This window comes from Triturus cristatus, chromosome 9 (assembly GCF_964204655.1).
Source record: "Triturus cristatus chromosome 9, aTriCri1.1, whole genome shotgun sequence".
In the NCBI taxonomy this organism is placed as follows: Eukaryota; Metazoa; Chordata; class Amphibia; order Caudata; family Salamandridae; genus Triturus; species Triturus cristatus.
The window spans coordinates 328,898,063-328,919,726 of record NC_140592.1 but is presented as its reverse complement, the minus strand read 5'-3'; positions in this window follow the sequence as shown (position 1 = coordinate 328,919,726).

Sequence of the window (21,664 nt, the reverse complement as noted above, 5' to 3'; positions counted from 1 at the left end):
CGCCATTGATGTGGCCTTCCTTCAGGAGACGCATCTTCCGAACCAGAGTCCTATGCTGCGCACAGGGGGGCTGCGGGGAAATGCGCATGCGGCTGGATTTACAACACATGCTAGAGGAGTTCTTACCTGGTTCAACCCTAAGTCGGAGTACACGGCGCAGGTGGTGGCAGCAGATGGGGGGGGTAGGTATGTGCTATCACGATGTCAGGGTAGGGGCCTCGATTTGCTGTTGGTTAATGTTAATGGCCCAAATTGCGCAGCGCCTCAAATTTTGTGGGGAGGAGACCTCAATGTGGTGCTGAACCCGAGCCTAGACAGATCGGGGGGACCGGCCAAGGCTCCTGCGGCGTGAGCTAAAATATTACACAGGGCTATGATTAGCATGGCGCTCTCGGATGTGTGGAGGACGCTTAACCCGATGGTGGGAGGTTACACGCACTACTCAGCCTACCATAACCTACACACGTGTATTGACTACTGGTTTGCATCGACGTCTCTTATGTCGCAGGTACGATTGGGTCAGGTGCTGCCGCGGACCCTGTCCGATCATTCCCCTATATAGCTGATTCTCGCCACACCTAAGAAGACCATCTCAGCATTTACGTGGCGATTCCCCCCATATTTGCTATTGGATTCTCTATTTAAGGAGGAAATGGCGGAAGCAATAACAACATTTTTTGATGCCAATATCGGTTCTGTGGATAGTTTCCAGACGGTCTGGGAAACGTTTAAGGTATATATTAGAGGGGTGGCCATGACTAAGCATTCAGGGGTGCTGCGCGCCATTCGACGGAGATTAACAACACTAGAGCGTAGATTGGGGGAGGTGGAGGCTACGCAGCTGATAGGTGAGGCAGACGACACTACAGAAGAGCTGAAGGCGCTATTAGGGGAGTACCATGAGACAGCAGATACTGAGGTGAAGCACTTGGGGAAGTATGCTACGGCCAGGGTCTATGGAGAAGGTGACAGGCCTGGCTCAGTCCTGGCTAATATATTAAAGTCCAAGGAGGGGCAAAGCCAACATTACTAAGATCAGATCGGACGAAGGGGACCTATTGACTGAGGAAGCAGACATAGCAGCTCGTTTTAAGTCATATTATGCGGCACTATACGCTTCGCGACAGACGGACATGGATGAGGAAATACGGGATTACCTGGATCACATACAGTTACCCTTCCTCTCTAATTCACATAGGGAATTCCTGGCCCTCCCCATTGAGAAGGATGAAATTCTGGAAGCATTGGCGGGAATGCGGGCGAATAGTGCGCCAGGGGCGGATTGCCTTACGGTTGCTTTCTATAAAGCCTTCATGGATCTATTGCTCCCGCATATATCGCAGCTGTTTGACGATATGTGTGTTACGGGCCAAATGCCGCAGTCTATGAGTGAGGCTATCTTGGTGGCTATCCCCAAACCAGGTAAGACCCTAGAGGAGTGTAGCTCCTACCGGCCGTTATCATTGCTAAATGTAGACACGAAGATATTTGCGAAGGTATTGGCCACGAGCCTTGCATTGCTGACGCCAGAGCTGGTTGCTCCAGAGCAGGCGGGGTTCGTGCCCGGCAGAAACCTTACCTACAACTTACGCACGGTGTTTGGCTCTATGCAGCATGTCCGGCAGGACACGAAGGCACTCGCGGTTTTCCTCGACATGAAGAAGGCGTTCGACTCGGTCGAATGGCCGTTCATGCGTCAGGTCTTAACTAAATTGGGTCTGGGTCCAGTTTTCTTACACATGATCGGGGTACTATATAAGGCACCTAGCGCGAGGATACGGCTGGGGGACCGAATTACGGAGGCTATCCATATTTCCAGGGGAACGCGTCAGGGTTGCCCCCTATCGCCCATACTGTACGCCCTGGTTGTGGAACCGTTGGCTTGTGCTCTACGGGAATACCACAGCCTCAGAGGGGTGAACTTCCCCACCTACAAGATAGTGGTATCCACATCTGCAGATGACACCCTCCTGTATGTTCGGGACCCTGAGAATAATCTGGCACCGGTGCTGCGGGAGGTGGTGCACTTCGGGGCGCTTTCTAGACTGCAGGTCAATTGGACTAAGTCCATTGCCTTCCCGTTGACCCCATCCACTGCTCCCTTTGAGATGGAGTACCCGCTCCAATGGTCGGACGACGCGGTCAGATACCTGGGAATAAGGCTGCACACAGATCCTGAAATAATAATTAGGGAAAATTATGGCAGGGCCCTTGATAAGCTGGAGGATGATGTGGAGGTCTGGATTGGACTGCCTCTCTCGTTGGTGGGTAGGATATCGATCATGAAAATGGTAGTGCTGCCTCGCTTTTTATTTTTGTTTACTAATATCCCTGTGGTGCTGCCGCGTGTCTTTTTTACTAGGCTTAATAAATCCCTGCTGAGACTAGCATGGGCGGGCAAACAGGCCCGAGTCAGCTGGCGTGTGCTAACACTGCCCTATCATATGGGAGGACTTGGGGCGCCCGATATGGAGCTGTACTACAGGACGGCACAGGGGGCCCAAGCGCACAGTTGGATCCAAGGCGAGGAGTCAGTCCCATATCTTAAACTGGAGAGATTGTTCGCTGAACCTCTCCCGCTCCCTGCGGTCCTCTTTGAGCCAGCTGACCGTAGGACTGGATATTTGGATTCCCTTAATTCAACTAGGCATGCATGGAACAACATACTGCGACACACTGCTGAGGCACTGTTATATTCCCCGGCAATGCCACTAGAATGGGCGGTCTGGTTGCCTCCGTGCGGGGACCAAGGAGTGGTGCGGGCCCTTCAGGGGTTGGGATTACACAAGATGGGAGGCCTGTTCGTGGACGGCACCGCGATAACGTGGGAGAGGGTGGCTGCTGGGGCGGAAGCCCCTTCGCAGCTGCAGCGCTTCCAATTCCACAGGGTGAGGAGGGTATGGCGGCAGCAGCTGGGAGACGATATGGCTGAACACCCGGAGGTGCCGGAATTAACATACATTATCAAACATAAATGCCCTCGTAGGCTGATATCCAAACTCTACAGAATGGTAATGGAGCAGAGAACACAGCAATATACCAAGGCTAGACTGGCCTGGCAAAGGGATCTAGGCATTGTGATAGACGACGCCATGTGGGCGTACTGCTGCGCCGGTACGCGTAGAATATCATTACATGGCAAGCACAGACTGTTACACTTTAAGTATATAAATAGAGTATATTACACACCGGACAGACTGCAAAGGAATGGACTACGGGAGGAATCGACTTGTGAGAGATGCAACCACCCAACTGCGGACTTTATTCATTTGGCATGGGAGTGCCCTGGGGTTTATAATTTCTGGCAGGCGATTTTTCAAAAGATGGAAGGAATGGTGGATTTGGAGTTTACGCCAGACCCGGCAGTAGCTCTGCCGGGCTACTCTAAAAAGCTGCCCAGGGCAGTACGTAAAATGATGGACATGGGATTATTGATGGCAAAGTGTAGGGTAGCAATGTGTTGGATGCGGAGACCCCTGCCCACAGTGGCGCAGTGGGCCCGAGACGTGCTATATTGCTGTACGCAATCAGAGGTATTCAGTGAGCTGCTCCCGACGCGCAGTAGGCCAAAGAACTTCTGGGGGTTATATACAGATCATTTCAGAGGGGGGGGAGGAGGCGGGGAGAAAGGGACTGGGACGGGTACTGAGAGGGATCCGGGTGCAGCGGTTGCATGAGCAGCCTGGGGGAAGACCTTTTGGCGATTAGGAGGCCCCCCTGGGCAAAGTGTAGCGGTGCAACTTGATCAGCAGGGGACTGATGGCAAGAGGGGACATGAAGGTTGATCACTAATAACACTAGTCTGGCATGGATAGCATGTAGAGGACAGCCCTTTAAGGGGAGAATACACAACACGGCAGAATGTAGGAGCATACCCTTATGGGGGGATCTGACTGGACGCCTCAAAGTTATGGGTGGGGGAGGGGAGGGTGTTGGGTTAATGTGTTAAATTCAGTAAAAAACTGTATGTCCCCAGTGGGGAGGTGCATACGAGATATGACATACTATCATAACATCTGTTAAATTAAATGCACTGCTACTTCAGCATTCAGCGATGCCCGGCCTCCGGGATGTGGGATAAGCTGAGGGAACGACGTGATGGTCAGTAGTAATGCAGCCGGCCTCAGGGTTGTAGGCACACAATTATGTATGTCACCATGTGTCATCGGTTATTAAATAAATAATAATAAAAAAATATATATTTTTTAATGATTATTTATTTTATTAAATTATATTCAAAAATATATTATTATTTTTTAAGTGATTATAATTACACCTGGATTTTAAATCACTCCCCCACCTAAAAACCCAGGGTATGGCTGCCTATCTCTTGTTTTAATTTTAATAATATATATTAATGTAACAATTTTGCAATAAAATAAATGTTAATTTAAGTAATAATTAATACACATGTATTCAAATTAATACACGAGTATCAATACACTTCCCCACCCAAAACTCCTGTTTCCCATGCATCCCGTCTCAGAGAATAAGTGCAAAGCACATTTAAAAAAATATATATATTATGTTTTTATATCGATTTTTTTTAAAACAACAACTAAACTATAAATAATACTCAAGTATTGAAAATAATGCCCGAGTATTAACACACTACCCAACCCAAAACCCCAGTTTCCCAAGCATCCCATCCCAGGGGATGGGTGTCAAGCCTTTATAAGAAATGTTTTATAATTTTCTATTTTTAAAAGATTTCTAACAGTAAAATTAAATATTAATTGATACTCAAGTATTAAAATTAATGGCTGAGTATTAATACACTACCCCACCCAAAACCCCTGTTTCCCATTCATCCCGTCTCAGGGGATAAGTGCAAAGCACATTTAATTAAAAAATATATATATGTTATATTTTTGATATATATATGAATATTTTTTTTAAATAACAACTAAACTAGATCAGATCAGAAAATACTTTATTCGACTCTTGAAAGAGCCATAAAAGATTTCACATACATGTTTGCAGTTTAAAACTTTAAAAGTCAACAGATCCTCATACACAGAAATTATATGTTTATAAACAGTAGTTATTATTTACTACGGGTCTTAAAAGCAGTAAAAAGAAAGTTTAAAAGACAGTATATAATTTCAGTTGTTTCTAATGAGGGTAAATATTCTATTGCCAGTTCGTGGTTTCTGATACCAGCTGCAAGTAGGAGTGGGCGAATAAATCGCTTCCTCTGGGGGATATTGAAACTACAGAATAAAATAAAGTGCATAGTGCTTTGGCATGAACAACTATCACAGGGGCATACTGGAAGTGATGCAAACCATGTGCCTCGAGTAGGGAAAGCAACTAGGTAATGAATTATTTGTAACCGCAACCTAGTCAGCAGAAATTTCTCCCTTTCATTTAGATTAATTTGTAAGTATAGTGTGGATTCTCTTTGTAGCCAGGGGGAGGGTTCTAGTTGATTGGACATGTTATGAGTAGCATCTGTCCACTGAAAGCTTTAGCAGGAAAGAGATTTAATAGAGGCAGATGAAACAATTTTAAGGGTGTCAGGATTTGTTTAATATTCTGAGACACCCATTTTAGGAGGATTCATTTTGAAATATCTTAACCAAGGTATATCTAGGCTCTTGTCCAGCCCCATACAATCAATCAATATTGTCCAACAAACCACTAACTGCTATTCTGAACGTGCCAAACATTCAATACCATATGTACGCAGACAATACTCAACTGTATTTGAAGATCTCCTCTCCAGATGACATTAAAACTCTTAATGGAGAGCTACAAAAAACTCAACAATGGCTAACACATTACCATCTCTTACTAAACTCCCTCAAAACAGAATTTCTCATGATTACACCCCGCACCCAAGAGACTCCAATGCAAAATTGGATAAAAAATATCTCTGCACTCAACTGCGCCCCGCACGCGGTGGACTCCGCTTGCTCTTTAGGCGTCACCCTGGACAAATATCTAAACATGCAAGGACACATCAGTGCCACTACTAAGAGTGCCAATCGTCAGCTCAACACTCTCAGGAAAATCAAACCTTTCCTATCTCCTGAGGACATCCAGTCAGCAGTCCAATCCCTTGTTTTCTCGCAAATAGAATATGGCTTGTCTAAAAGGTAGGGTTTAGGATGTACCAGGAAGCGTGGAGCCTTGCTATGTTTGCGCTTAGTGTGTTCATTGTAACTGTGACACAGTGCAGCCAGGTTAGGGGAGATACCCTATAACCCCAGTGTATGTGTGGGTAGAGACCCGCACAATTTATAGACAAACAAAGTCCCGGGCACACGTTATTTGGATAAATGCAATTGATTAGCAATGTTTCCTATATCAAGAATATTTTCAACCAAGGTCCACAAAAGTTGTTTGGAATTTCTTCAATTTGTTTAATCTTTATCATTAATGGATTCAACCAGCCAACACGTGTTTCGTCACAATGGGAAGTATCCTGTGACTTCTTCAGGGCTGGGAAGGATACAAAAGGGTAAGATGAGCACATAAGCTGCACACAATGCAAAGTGCACCGGAACAGCTTATGGTCACATAAACAATCTACACACAAGAACAACGTTCTATTGTGAAAACCCTAAAAGAAACGTGTCGAAACATATATAAGAGTGACTTCACACAAAAGTATACAACATAGAACCAGTGACTAAAATTGCATGACAGTATTAAAACGCGTCTGTATCTGTAGATCATCATAGAGAGACACTAGTAATCTTATCATATTAGAACAATGCTTGAAAGGGTACTAGCGTGGGGAGCGGTGAAGTGAACAATAGTTAGTGCCTCTTGATGGGATTAGGCGCGAGCTAGACACCGAAACACAATTGAACTAAAATTTCACAGTATATAATGAGGCCAAAACATAAAGACAGGAAAATAATAAGTGCTACCTGTTAGAACATAAATGAATGTCATGGTGAAATCTAATGTAAAGAGCTAGACAACGAAAGCATTTAAACAACAATTTCACAGTGTGTGCCTGTCTAAGGGAATCTCATGACAGGGCAACACGAGAACTGTATACTGACTGTTGTAATAAACTGAGACTATGTCCTGAGTGGTGGGAGAAATGCTAAAATGATTAATAGGCGGTACAGTCTATCACCTGAAATGAAAATAGTCAATCATTTCCTGCTAATGGTGTTCAACACGAAGTAGGACCAAGAACATGACAAAAAGTGTTGTGAAATAGCTAGTGTATTGAAAAGTAAGCAAAAGAAGGACAATACATCAAGACAGTAAATATCGAATGCTACCTGTTAGGACATGCGTGGATGTCTTGGAGAAATCTAATAAAAGGAAAGGAATATATTTAGGAGAAAGTTGGTAAAAAGGAAACGGTGGTAGAGGTATTGACAATATTAAAAATCTCAACATCTCACCGCTCTGCCGGTGATAATTCCGACCCAGCTTGGTCTGGCAAAAGTAAAAGGAAAGACGGAAGCGTCCTTCTGAGTGTATAACTGAAAATTTAACCTCCTGGAAAGGAAGAGGAGCTCAATAAGTAATGGTGCGTATATGCTACAATGCGTAAAGGGGGAGATGTGCAAAGGATCTTACCGGTGTGCCGGAGATCCCAGGAAGTAAGTGCCTGTAATTCAGTAAAATATGGCTTGGTAACCCTAGCAGGGCTTCCTAAAGCTAGGTTAGCTCCGCTAAGAGCTACTCTGAATGCTTCTGCCAGACTAATCACAGGCTTGATATGGTTGCTGATCATCCTCTTCTTCAACATCCCCTTCCCCATTAGGGGTTTCCTTTCTTGAGAGAGGGCCTTAATTTGGGCCAACTTAAATTTCCTGTAGGGGCCCAGGTTGTGCTCCTAGGTGGAACCTACTGTCTCAGTCATGGTATTAAAGTAGTTGGGGCCTTTTTTTAAAACAAATTTTATTTGTCAAGATGCACATATATTGCAGGGCTCTGCACACCAGAGACGTCTGCACAATCAAACCATACAAAAATAATGGGTTTGACTTCTTTTTTTTCAATTGAATCTAAAATAGACATAAACAACAATAAAGAAAGGGCCCCATCTCCCTCCCACCCCCGTCCCTCCCCCTGGTCACACAAAGTCAGCATATTCCTGTCTACAGCTTGTAGATATAGCAGGGAGGGTGTACCCCACTGCCCCCCCACATAGCACCTCCACAGTCCGAATATGCACATATGAGTTATCCCAGAGGGTGAGCCTCTGCTGCTGATGGCGGTTCCAACAGGCCCCGGTAGTCCGCCCACCGTTTCCAAATCTTGTAGTGTTTGTGTGGGCACCCCCTAGCGACAAATATAGGTTGTTCCAGCCCCATACAAAAGTCCAGCCCATTCTTCCATGCGGCCACCGAGGGGGCCCTTGGCGCCTTCCATGCCTTGGCGATGTCCCTTTTCAGCAGAGTAAAACCCAATTGCAAAAGGTGCCGCTAGTAAATATTGTCTCCTATTCCCTCCATAACATGGAGTAGGGCCAGCTGCGGTGTGCGGGGAAGTTCCCACCCCAGGACCTCCGAGAGACAGGTAAACAGCCCCCTCCAGAAGCGGTCGAGAGAAAGACAATGCCAGACTGTGTGAATAAATGTACCCTCCTCCCGATTACAGCGGAGACACATAGGAGAAGCGATTAGCCCTGCCCGCCACAGGCTGTGTAGATACTTGAACTGGACAAGGCGGAGTCGCATCGCTATGGCCGCCCCCCGTGGAGCTGCCAAGGCCTCGGTCAAGTCCTCCTCTTCCAGTGGGCCCACATCACCTTCCCAGTCCCCCCCGGAGTTTCTGTAGTGTGGGGGAGCAGTGAGTAACCAGGGATTGATAAATCCGGGAAATTTTTCGGTCCTTTAGGTCCCCCATGAAAACTTTTGCCTCCAGTGGGCTAAATTCTGGCAAAGACTCCAAGCCCTCTAAGCTAGGGGACAGGGCGTGTTGAAATTGAAGGTAGCGATAGAACTGGGAATTCTTTCTGAAGGTTTTGGAAGGATTTGAGCGTCTGGCCCCTCATAACGTCGCCCAAGACAGAGATGCCTATGTTATCCCAACCCCGGAAACCCTGCAGGGCTGCCAGCTGAGGTAGGCGCTCATTATTCCAGAGGGGAGTTTCCCGGGTCAGTGTGTTCCACCACCCCATTCGTCACAACGCCTGCCTCCAAATCAGGAACACCACTCGTGTAACTGACGGCAGTGAACCCTGCAGAGGCCCTGAATAAAGAATTGAATGTAGAGAATGGTGTCCCATAAGGTGCCGCTCGACCGCGTATGCCGGGTCTTCCCTATCGCCGTACCACCACTCATTAAGGACCAGCAGATGTGAGGCTTGGTAGTACGAGAGAATGCCAGAGGATGCTAGCCCCCCGCAGTAGGTGGACAAGAAGCATGTTTGCAGAGCTACGTGCACCTTTCCCCCTCCCACAGAAACTGCCCAAGCGCTGCATTCACCTGTCGGAACCATCGAGGCGGGATCTGATATGGGTGATTTTGTATCTGATAGAGGAGCCTGGGAAGCGCCACCATCTTAAAGATCGTCGATCTGCCATATAATGACAGAGGCATACGGAACCAGGATAGAGGAGCCGGGGAAGCGCCACCATCTTAAAGATCGTCGCTCTGCCATATAATGACAGAGGCATACGGAACCAGGACTCGAGGTGTTCACAGATCCGTTCCCACACCGGAACCAAGTTACGCTCCCAGGAGACTGAAGGGACATCTGACAGAAACACTCCTAGGTATTTCAGTCCCCCCACCGCCAATTGAACCGAGGAAATCCACGTGCCCATTCCCGTCCGATCCCTCAGAACCCATAACGTGGACTTACGGGGATTCATATATAGTCCCGAGGTCTCCCCAAAAATCTGCATGATGTGCAGTAGCCGCGGCCCCGTCCTGTCTACGGGTGTAAGAAAGAAAAGAACGTTGTCCGCATATAACGCAATCCTATCTGACAGGCCCTGCGCATCAATGCGCACCCATGCAGCCAAAGGCTACATAGCTAGAGCAAATAAATACGGAGACGGGGGACAACCCTGCCGCGTGCCCCGCCTGATAGTAAAAGTGGATGAGATCGCACCAGCCACCTGCACCGACGCCGTCAGATCTGTGTATAAGAGCGTTAAATAGGAGAGGAAGCGCGGTCTAAGATTGAGTCTTTGCAGCAATGCGAATAAGTACACCCAGCTCAGGGAGTCAAACGCCCTATCCATATCTGCCAATAAGAGCACCACCGGTTCCCCCAACTGCCAATTAGCCGCCATCGCCACGTGCGCTCGCCTGATGTTATGCCTGGTCGCCCTCTGGGGCATGAACCCAGCCTGGTCTGAGTGGACCAGGGTGGAGATGTCAGGCAAAAGGCGATTGGCCAAGGCTTTGGCCAGAATTTTTGCCTCCACTTTTAAGAGGGAAATGGGATGATACGAAGCATGCTCCTCTGTGGGCCTTCCTGGCTTATGGAACACCATCACCTCCGCATGTCTCCAGTCCGAGAGGAGTGAGCCCCATTCCCGAGCCTCCTCCACCACAGTTCGATAATGAGGGGCCAACTGCACAAAATAGCATTTAAAGAATTCACTAGGGAACCCGTTGGGTCCTGGCGCCTTCCTGGGATTAAGTTCCCCAAGGCCGTACCTAACTCTTCATCTTTCAGTGGTAGCGCCAACTGATCCCTCACCTCATATGATACGGTTTTGGGTGGTAAATCAGTTATGAATTTATCTATGGTGGCGGCAGGTAGGCATTCCTTGGCCGGGGGATCCGTAATCAGCCCTCCTGTCCGGCTCAAGACACCCGGCAGGGCCTGGGAGAGGAAAGTTCACTGACAGAGTCGATGTAGCATCTTGCTGGACTTGTCTCCCCATTGATATACTCTGCTACGCATCGCCAGCCAGGCTTGGCGAGCCTCGTCCATCAGAAGGGGGCATAGTTCTGTTGAGCCATCAGTAATTGCCTCCTAATCTGGCTTCCTCCTGCCTCCCGACTCCTTCGTTCGAGTGCTTCCATTCCTGCCTCTGCTTGCAGCAGCCCCTCTTCACGCTCCCTACGAGCTGCCGTGCACCAGGAAATATCTGCCCCCCTCAGTGTGGGTTTCAGTGCCTCCCAAAATATCTCGGCGCTGGAAACAGACCCCCCATTAGCCGTCAAATAGTGATCAATGGCTTCGCTCATATGTTCCTTATAATCATCATTCTGCAGATGCCATACGGAGAGGCGCCGCCTGAACGGTTATTTCCACTGACCTATCTGGAGCGTGAGGGCCACAGGGAATGATATGAAAGGCCCCGGGATAGAATCTCCGCCGACACCACCCTGCCAACCGGGGAACAAAGAGGTAGTCAATTCTGGAGTATGAATCATGGACTGCAGATAGGTAGGTGAATTCCCGGCTATTTCGATGGAGGCGCCGCCATACATCAACCCAATCAAGTCCTGTCACTAAGGAGTGCAATCTCGTGGGGAGACCACCCTCCGGAACACCCCCAGCCCTCCATCGATCCCTGGCCAGATCCATGACATCATTACAGTCCCCACCAACCACAGATAGCGCATCTGGCATGTCTGCCCATAGGGTCATAAGCCGCTCCACCAGATTCAATTGCAAGGGGGGGTGTATAGACACTACCCAACACTAGGGGGGTCCTCCCCAATCTTACCCCGGAGAAATAAATAGCACCCCTGTGGGTCTGTCCACTGTTTAATAGGAGTATAGGGGACCCTGCGGTGTATCAGGATCGCTACTCCCCGTGAACCCCTCGTAAAGCCAGAGTGGAAGACCTGCTGAAACCCATAGCGCTGAAAGCAGAGGGCCTTCGTACCCTTGAGGTGCGTTTCCTGTAGCATAAGGATATCCGCCCCAGCCCGTTTAGCCTGTTGGCGCGTTTAATTTTGTTGCCGGCACCACACACATTCCAGCTAATGATGCGAAGAGTACCTGGGGTCACCTGCCCCCTAATGGGTGTGCTGGCCATCTGGGAGTGTATCTACCACTAGTACAAGAATAAGGACTTTTCGGTGCGTACGTGAAGAGCAGTGGACCATCAGCAAAGGTGCGATCTGCGAACATAAACAACCCCCACCCAACAAACCCCCCACCCTATACCTCAAAAACACTGAAGCATCTGTCGCGGTGGGACTGATCCCCGGCCCCCAACGGGGGGACGGGAGCCGCCCCAACCATAGGATCCCCACCTTACAGCTCATGTCACCTGGGCATGTTCCCCGCCAGCAAGAGCCTGGCAGAGACCCCGGCCCATGTCCGAGTCCCTCCGATTAGCATTTAGTAGTCTAGAACTCTGCAGTTCCTTGTGGATCCATAAATCAGTCTGCCGATACCCGCCGCCCAAAGGCGGAACCTCCCCGAGAGGAAGCGCCACAGGACTGGGAGCGGCGCTGGGATTGTGACCGTCTGGTACCCTTCTGCTGCCCCCGGGGACCTTTCTGGGCCACCTCGCTCGATGAGGAGTCGGATTCTCTTCCAGACGGCATGTGCACTCTCACCCGTACTGTCTCATCAGTCCATTTAAAGACCTCTTCCGGAGTATCGAAAAAGTGTGTGTGGGAGCGATACACAACCCGTAGGCGGGCAGGAAAGAGGAGAGCATATGGAAGCTTGAGGTCTCTTAGGCGGGCCTTCGCTGCCATGAACGATTGCTGCTGTTGTTGCACCAGCCGCGTGTAGTCAGGGAAAATAAGGATGCGTACATTGTCGTAGAGCAGGGGCTCTTTGACCCGGGCCTGCTTCAATATCACGTCACGAAAAAGGTAGTTCAATAGCTTTGCTATAACTGGCCGTGGGCGAGCCCCCGGTGGGGGCTTCTGCATGAGGGGCCTGTGGGCCCGCTCCACAACAAAGCAACGGGGCAAGGCCTCCAGAGAGAGCCAGCTCTCCAGTCACTGCATGAGGAAGCGTTCCATGTTGCCCCCCTCGCAGCCCTCCGGAAACCCAACAAAGCGAAGATTATTGCATCGGGCCCGTCCCTCGGCATCTTCCACTCACAACGCAAGCCCCTTCTGAGCAGTCTCCATGGCAGCCACCTTTTTCTTCAGTAAGGTGACATCGTCCTCCACTCCAGAGATACGGGTCTCAGCTTCTGTGATGCGTGACATCGCGCTGTGCAAATTCTGCCGCAGCAACATAACATCTGAGCCAACCGCTCCAATTTTAGCATCCAGCATATCTCTGGAATGGGTGATGGCCGCCATGAGCACTGCATTATCAGGCATAGACCACTGCTGTCCTCCGGATGTCCCACCTGCTGCTCCCGGACCAGTAAATTTGTCATTGGGGCCTTGCTTGGGTGGGCAACTACCACCTTTGTCCCTCGTCATGACTGCCTTCGGGGTTCCCCACACAAGCCCGGGGATAACAGGGGAGGGGGCGAGAATAAGGATCCCCCAATAGCGAGCTCCCGCAAGGAGCCGACCCGGGACTAGGGCCAAAGAGCAGTCCAGAGGTCCACACTGCGTCAGACCCAACCAGTGGACCCCAGCGGCACTCATGCGGCCTGGCCGACAGCCGAAGCGAATGCGCCTTGGAGCTAGGATGGGGGGCACTCAATCGCCTGCGTCTACTCAAGCCCGCAGCCTCCCCAGGTCACACACCTCCAGGCTGCACCCCCCCCCCCCGGCGTGCACCAGTCACAGATTCCCATATGGCACCCACGCGGTCCGACTGACCACCGATAGGAGTGCCCCTTATGGCCTGTGGAGGTTGGGGAAGAAGAAGGCCTGCACCTGCCGCAGCCCTCCACCACCTACTCGGCTACCTGTCTCGCAGCTCGATAACGCAGCTGGATACCCCTCTGCAGTGCAGGTCGAGGGGGGAGAGTCCCAGGAGAGCTGATGTCAGGAGCCACGTCGGAAGACACTGACGAGGCGCCACAGGAGGTTCCCGTTCCGAACGGTCTCAGAACTACAATTCCCATGAGCCCCGGCCGAGGCGCGTCGATGACGTCAGCGCGACGCGCAAGGAAGGTATTTCCGGGGCTGAACACTCCATGCCGGTGCCGGTTACTCCAGACGCTGAGGAGCACTAGCTGTCAACGGTCCGGTAAGGGTGCAGTAGCACCAAACCTTGAGGTCACTCGTATTCTATTGTGGCAGTGCTTCGCAGTGGAAGCGGCAAAGTCTTAGAGACGCTTATGCTCCCGTTGGCGGAATCCTTGTCCGGATTCTTGCGGGAGGTTGGCGTGTGTGAATACTCTTGGGAAGCCCCGGCTGGGGGATTCCTTCCCCGGAACAGACAGTGGACCGCGCTGTGGCTCCAGCCCCGCGGGTCACTATCAACTACCTGTGATTTACTGGAGTGTGTGACATTTTCCATTACCAGTGTGAATAACGCCCGGAGAGGCGTAGTGTGTGACATTTTCCATTACCAGTGTGAATAACGCCCGGAGAGGCGTAGTGTGTGACATTTTCCATTGCCAGTGTGAATAACGCCCGGAGAGGCGTAGTGTGTGACATTATTCTTTTCCAGTGTGAATAACGCCCGGAGAGGCGTCTTGTGTGACATTATCGTTTATCAGTGTGTATAACGCCCGGAGAGGCGCATTGTGTGACATTATCGTTTTATCAGAGTGTATAACGCCCGGAGAGGCGCATTGTGTGACATTAATTCTTGCCAGTGCAAAAAGCGCCCGGAGTGGCGTATCCTGTGAATGTTCCACTAATGAAAACTGGTTTTTCCAACTGCTGACGAAACAAGCAGATACTTTTCTTTCTTTGCAGGTAAAATCATAGGTCATGGGTGCCTTCACAGTATAAGGGTAGACAAGATCGTGCATGCCTGATGTTATGTATATTCGTTATACCTAAGTGTTTGTACTTTTGGTTTACAGGTCTCCCTCCCCGCTGTCCCCATCCTTTCCTTCCCCCGCTTGACCACTCCATGGAGTCTGTGACTACAAACCAGACCGTGGTGGTGTCGAGAGGTGGACCATAAAAGCAACGTACGATTCCGAGGATTCCAGGCTGCGACAGAGTAACCGGCCCACGTATACGTATCCTCCCGATCGCACATTGAGTATGGCCACTATAGACAACGTCATGGCCGCACTAGCCCTAATGCAGACAGAACTCTCGACCGCCAGAGCAGAAACCACTGCACTACAGGCAGTAGTAGATAGAATGCAGCGAAACCCCTTTAATGCTGGCATTTCTCAAATAACCCATCCCACTCCTGTAGTAGTGGAGATGCCAACTCCCATTTCCCTGGCCCCCCCGGAGAGATATTACGGGGACAGTAGCAAGGTCCAAGTATTCTCAACCCAAGTAATGTTACACTTCACATGCAAGGCCAAAGCCTTCGCTACCAACCATGCCCGGGTGGCATTCCTTCTCTCATACTTGGCAGGGGATGCAGCCCAATGGGCCGTACCTTTAGTGAAGAGCGATGACCCTCTGCTTTACGATTGGGACTCTTTTCTCAGTGCCTTCGAGAAAACCTTTAATCGCAGGGCCGCCACGAATTCAGCAGACAGAGACCTATTGGAGTTGCGTCAGGGCAACCGAGATCTCATCTCATACCTCAATGACTTTCGAAGGTTGATTGCAGAGACCGACTGGCCGGAATCCAAACGCGCGGCACTGTTCCAGCAAGGGCTTAGGGATGAAATGAAAGATGTTTTGGCCCAGATAGACCCCCAACCTACTTCGTGTGAAGACTTAATAAATCTTACGTTACGGTTGGATCATCGCCTGAGCGACCGGAAAGGGGATCGCAAGAAGAAGGAGCGCGTGCCCCCTCGATATGATCCACCCTATCGTGGAGAAACCCACTCCCTCAATAAACCTGAACCCATGGATATCGGATCGGTGCGGGCCTCACTCACCACCGAGGAGAGAGAACACCGTAGAAAGACAGGCCTTTGTATCTATTGTGGAAAGAAGGGTCATTTTATTCGGGAGTGCTCTTTGAGAACAAAATTTGCACGACCAGACACCCGAAGGTCAGTTCCAGTCAGCTCCTTATCGACGGCGGGAAACGATCAAGCTTGAGGATGAACGAAGGGACTTCGTCAAGCAAAACGTACATCCCTTCATTAGACCGGTACCATCTTAGCGGGAAAGAACACTATTTCCTGACGCTAGAGCTTCATATCCAAGGAAGGTGGAGGCAGGTGCAAGCCATGCTGGACTCGGGAGCAACAGGGTGCTTCATCGATCATGAGCACGCGGTGGAAATAGGCCTTGAACTACTCGAGAAGAATCTACCTGAAGCGGTGTACGCAGTGGATGGGAGACGTTTGGAGGCGGGTCCCATTAGGTTCTGCACCAAAGAAGTGGAAGTTCTCCATGGGAAAGACCACCTAGAAAGACTGGTCTTCAATGTTATCTCCGCGCCGCAGTATGGACTTATCCTAGGCCTACCTTGGCTGAAGAAACACAACCCTTTGGTGGATTGGGAAAAAACAAACCCTGACCTTCACATCAGACTACTGCCAACGGCATTGCAAGTCCATCCTCGTTCGCACGGAAACCATGGAGACGGAAAAACACCACATCGCTACAGCTGCGGAACATCCCGTGACACTACCCGACGACTACAAGGATTACGAGGATGTGTTTAATGAAACCTTGGCCGAAACCCTACCTCCCCACAGACAGTATGACTGCCAAATAGACCTCTTGCCTGGGGCTGTGGTCCCGACAGGAAGAGTGTACGCCCTGACTGAACCCGAGAACCTCCATCTCCGAGAATACCTGGATAAATATTTAGCCTTAGGGTTCATTCGGGTATCCAAATCCCCGGCAGCGTCCCCGTTGTTTTTCATACCCAAGGCCAACGGCGAGTTACGCGCCTGTGTGGATTTTCGCGCCCTTAATGCCATCACCGTGAAGAATCGGTACCCGCTGCCGCTCATCCCTGTCCTGTTGGAACAAGTCCAAAAAGCCGTGATTTATACCCGTTTAGACCTAAAAGGGGCGTATCATCTGGTACGAATGCGACAGGGAGATGAGTGGAAGACGGCATTTAAGACCTGGTACGGGTTGTATGAGTACCGTGTCATGCCGTTTGGACTCTGCAACGCACCTGCCGCCTTCCAATATTTCCTGAATGATGTCCTGCGGGAATTCCTTGACCGTTTTGTGGTGGTATATATAGATGACATCTTGATCTATTCTTCATCTATAGAACTACATCGAACTCATGTAAGAACCATACTGCAGGCTCTACGCGATCACCTACTGTTCTGCAAGATCAGCAAATGCGAGTTCAGTGTCACCACCGTGGAGTTCCTTGGAGTAATGCTAACCCCTTCCGGGCAGGAAATGTCCACCAGGAAAATCCAAGCAGTAAAAGATTGGCCAATTCCAAAAACGGTTCGGGACATACAATGCTTCCTGGGCTTTGCCAATTTTTATCGTCGGTTTATCAATCAATTTTCCAAATTGGCCGCTCCCCTTTCGCGCCTATTACAGAAGAAGGTGGTATTTCAATGGAACGAGGAAGCCCAAAAGGGATTTGAAGCCTTAAAAGAGGCCTTTACCTCCGCCCCGGTGCTGCGACACGCCGACCCCGACCTACCATACATCGTAGAAGCGGACGCTTCAGAGTATGCGGTAGGAGCAGTCCTTTCCCAGCGACACCTAGAGACGGGGCAAATGCACCCGGTGGCCTTTATGTCACGAAAGTTGAACCCTGCAGAGCGTAATTATACGATAGCTGAGAAGGAATTGTTAGCCATCAAGAATGCGTTCCAAGAATGGAGACAGTACCTGATGGGCTCCAAAAACGTGGTTACCGTTTTTACGGATCATCGCAATCTGCAATTCATGGCAGCAGCCAGACAACTGTCTCCCCGTCAGCTTCGTTGGATGCTCTTCTTTGCGGAGTATAACTTTATCGTAACGTTCCGCCCTGGAAGTGAAAACAAAAAGGCAGACGCGCTCAGTCGCCAATCCTCTCCCGACAATCCAGACACTCCAGCAAAGAATGCCATCGTTAATCCCAAGAACGTGATCAACGCCACAGTCACAGAACAATTCCTTAAGAGCATCGCACTCAACATTTCCCAAGCCAAATGGAAGGAATGGTTGGGTAATAACAAGGAGTGGTCATTAAAAGGGGGGGTCCCCGTACGAGGAAACCAAATACTGGTACCTATTCTTCGCTTAAGAAAGCAAGTATTCCACTGGTGTCATTCCTTACCCAGTGCAGGACATAATGGCATCGAAAAAACCAGAGAGCGAATCCTGCGACAATTCTGGTGGCCCACGGTCCGGAAGGACGTAAGAACTTGGGTGGGTGAATGTACGGTGTGTTGTCAAATGAAGACCACCCACGCTCGACCGGTGGGTCTCCTACACCCACTTCCTACGCCAATCATCCCCTGGAAACAAATATCCCTGGACTTTGTGGTCGGGATGCCTCCCGACAAAGGGCACACAGTAATCCTGGTTGTGGTGGACTATTTGACCAAGTTAGCTCACTTCATAGCCTGCAAAAAGATACCGACAGCCGGAGAATTGGCATCCCTGTTGCTGCATAATGTGGTCCGTCTGCACGGGTTGCCTCACGTGGTAATCTCGGATAGGGGGGCCCAATTCACTGCACACTTTTGGAAATCATGGTGTTCGGCCCTTAAGATCACATCCAACCTTTCCACTAGCTTCCATCCCCAAACCGATGGCCAGACCGAACGGGTCAATCAGACCCTCAAACAATACCTCAGATGTTACGGGGAGGTGGCCACCGAATCATGGGTCGAACAGCTATGGCTAGCGGAAGTTGCATATAATAGCGCCATGCATAGATCCATAAAACACACACCTTTTTACTGTACTTATGGTTTTCATCCTGACTTTTCTCCCTTCCAGCATCCTGTGGGCCCAAAAAAGGTGCCCGAGGTACGGGAAAGGATAACTCACATCCAAACAACATTACAAAAGGTACGCAAAGAATTGCAAAAAGCCAAAAGACAGTACAAAACACAGGCAGATAAGCATAGACGGGAAGGTCCCTCATACAAAATAGGTGATTATGTATGGCTGTCGACCAAGAACATCAGGTTTAAAAGATACAGTATCTTCAATCCACGCTACATTGGCCCATATAGAGTAACGAAGCTAATCAATCCTGTGGTAGTGAAGCTAAATCTGCCCTCTTCCCTACGTATACATCCGGCTTTTCACATTTCCCTACTTAAACCAGCGAAATCAGGGGCGCATAAAGTCCCAGCCCCCGTTCGGGTGGATGGGGAGGTTGAGCATGAAGTACGAGGCATACTAGATTCAAAGATCCACCGCACCCGGTTGTGGTATCTGGTCGCGTGGAAAGGCTATGGTGAAGAAGAAAATTCATGGGAACCAGCTAGGGCCGTCCATGCTCCCAGATATGTGCGGATGTTTCACAATCGTTTCCCTCACAAACCTTGCCTCTGTCAGTGTTCTTCAGGAGAGGGATGTACTGTCAGGAGCCACGTCGGAAGACACTGACGAGGCGCCACAGGAGGTTCCCGTTCCGAACGGTCTCAGAACTACAATTCCCATGAGCCCCGGCCGAGGCGCGTCGATGACGTCAGCGCGACGCGCAAGGAAGGTATTTCCGGGGCTGAACACTCCATGCCGGTGCCGGTTACTCCAGACGCTGAGGAGCACTAGCTGTCAACGGTCCGGTAAGGGTGCAGTAGCACCAAACCTTGAGGTCACTCGTATTCTATTGTGGCAGTGCTTCGCAGTGGAAGCGGCAAAGTCTTAGAGACGCTTATGCTCCCGTTGGCGGAATCCTTGTCCGGATTCTTGCGGGAGGTTGGCGTGTGTGAATACTCTTGGGAAGCCCCGGCTGGGGGATTCCTTCCCCGGAACAGACAGTGGACCGCGCTGTGGCTCCAGCCCCGCGGGTCACTATCAACTACCTGTGATTTACTGGAGTGTGTGACATTTTCCATTACCAGTGTGAATAACGCCCGGAGAGGCGTAGTGTGTGACATTTTCCATTACCAGTGTGAATAACGCCCGGAGAGGCGTAGTGTGTGACATTTTCCATTGCCAGTGTGAATAACGCCCGGAGAGGCGTAGTGTGTGACATTATTCTTTTCCAGTGTGAATAACGCCCGGAGAGGCGTCTTGTGTGACATTATCGTTTATCAGTGTGTATAACGCCCGGAGAGGCGCATTGTGTGACATTATCGTTTTATCAGAGTGTATAACGCCCGGAGAGGCGCATTGTGTGACATTAATTCTTGCCAGTGCAAAAAGCGCCCGGAGTGGCGTATCCTGTGAATGTTCCACTAATGAAAACTGGTTCTTCCAACTGCTGACGAAACAAGCAGATACTTTTCTTTCTTTGCAGGTAAAATCATAGGTCATGGGTGCCTTCACAGTATAAGGGTAGACAAGATCGTGCATGCCTGATGTTATGTATATTCGTTATACCTAAGTGTTTGTACTTTTGGTTTACAGGTCTCCCTCCCCGCTGTCCCCATCCTTTCCTTCCCCCGCTTGACCACTCCATGGAGTCTGTGACTACAAACCAGACCGTGGTGGTGTCGAGAGGTGGACCATAAAAGCAACGTACGATTCCGAGGATTCCAGGCTGCGACAGCTGAACTGGCAACACCAGGCCCGCAGGCCGCACACAATTCAAGCTACCACCGCTGCTGAGGGGATCCCCATAGGAGTCACACTGGGCATGCGCACCCCAAGGGCCAGGAGACCGGCGGCCCACGCACATTAACCCCCGCTTCCCAGCGCTGCACCTCACCTCTGCAGCCTGATCCAGCCGCCGAGACGCCCAGCTGGTCTCTGCCTCAATCTGCGACACGGAGCGGTGGCAGATTCCCCACCTACTGCTTCTGCTCGCCGGCCGATCTCAGGGCACGCCCCTCCGCTCCCTTGCAAAAGTACGGCACCTAGGCTGGTGCTCTCTCCCCCACTGCGGATTCCGGCAACCTTGAGCGCGATGTCCCGGTTTCACTGCAGGCTGCAAGGCCGCGTCCCCATAAGGCCCCGTCCCGGCCGAGGCTCCACTTCGCAACCACGGGTCCCGAAGGTGCCCCAAAACTGCTTGGGACGATGTCGCGGGTGTCACGGGACTGCAGAGTCTTTGTAGCGGTCAATTAGGCATCGGAGAGTCAGGATAAATTAAGGATTTGTGGCGGGCTGGACGGAGCTCGCTCAGCACACGTCCGCCATGTTGGCTTGCCAAGCCACGCCCGTAGTTGGGACCTTTTTAGAAATATAAAAACAATTCTTAATAGACTTTTGAAAGGCCTAACTAACTAAAATACTTTAAAATTCTAAACAGTTCGGACTGGGAACCCAACACATGGCCCTATCAGTTTTATTAAACTGTTTCGAAAACAAATCGACATCGACAAAAAATGTTTTTACCTCAAGACAATTTTGGATTCTTTAGTAGAATCACTAATTAACCAAGTGGTACAGCAAATGCTAAGTCTTGTATCCCACCGCTGCACCACCAATGTAGGAAGTTGGCTCTTTATGTAGTATACCAAAAAGAGGTTGCAGGAACGTGCCCCTTTTTGCATGGTTACCCCCTAATATTTTGCCAGATACCTTATGCCAACTTGGAGTGTGGCCTGGGTCCCTGCCAATCAGGTTCCCAGGGTCTGTGTTCTTTCCCAAAACTGTACCTTTGTCTCCACTATTGGGACACCTCTTGGCCACATGTAAGTCTTTTGTAAAAGGTACCTCTGGTAGGGGAGGCGTGGCTTGGATGGAGAAGATTGCGGACGCGTGA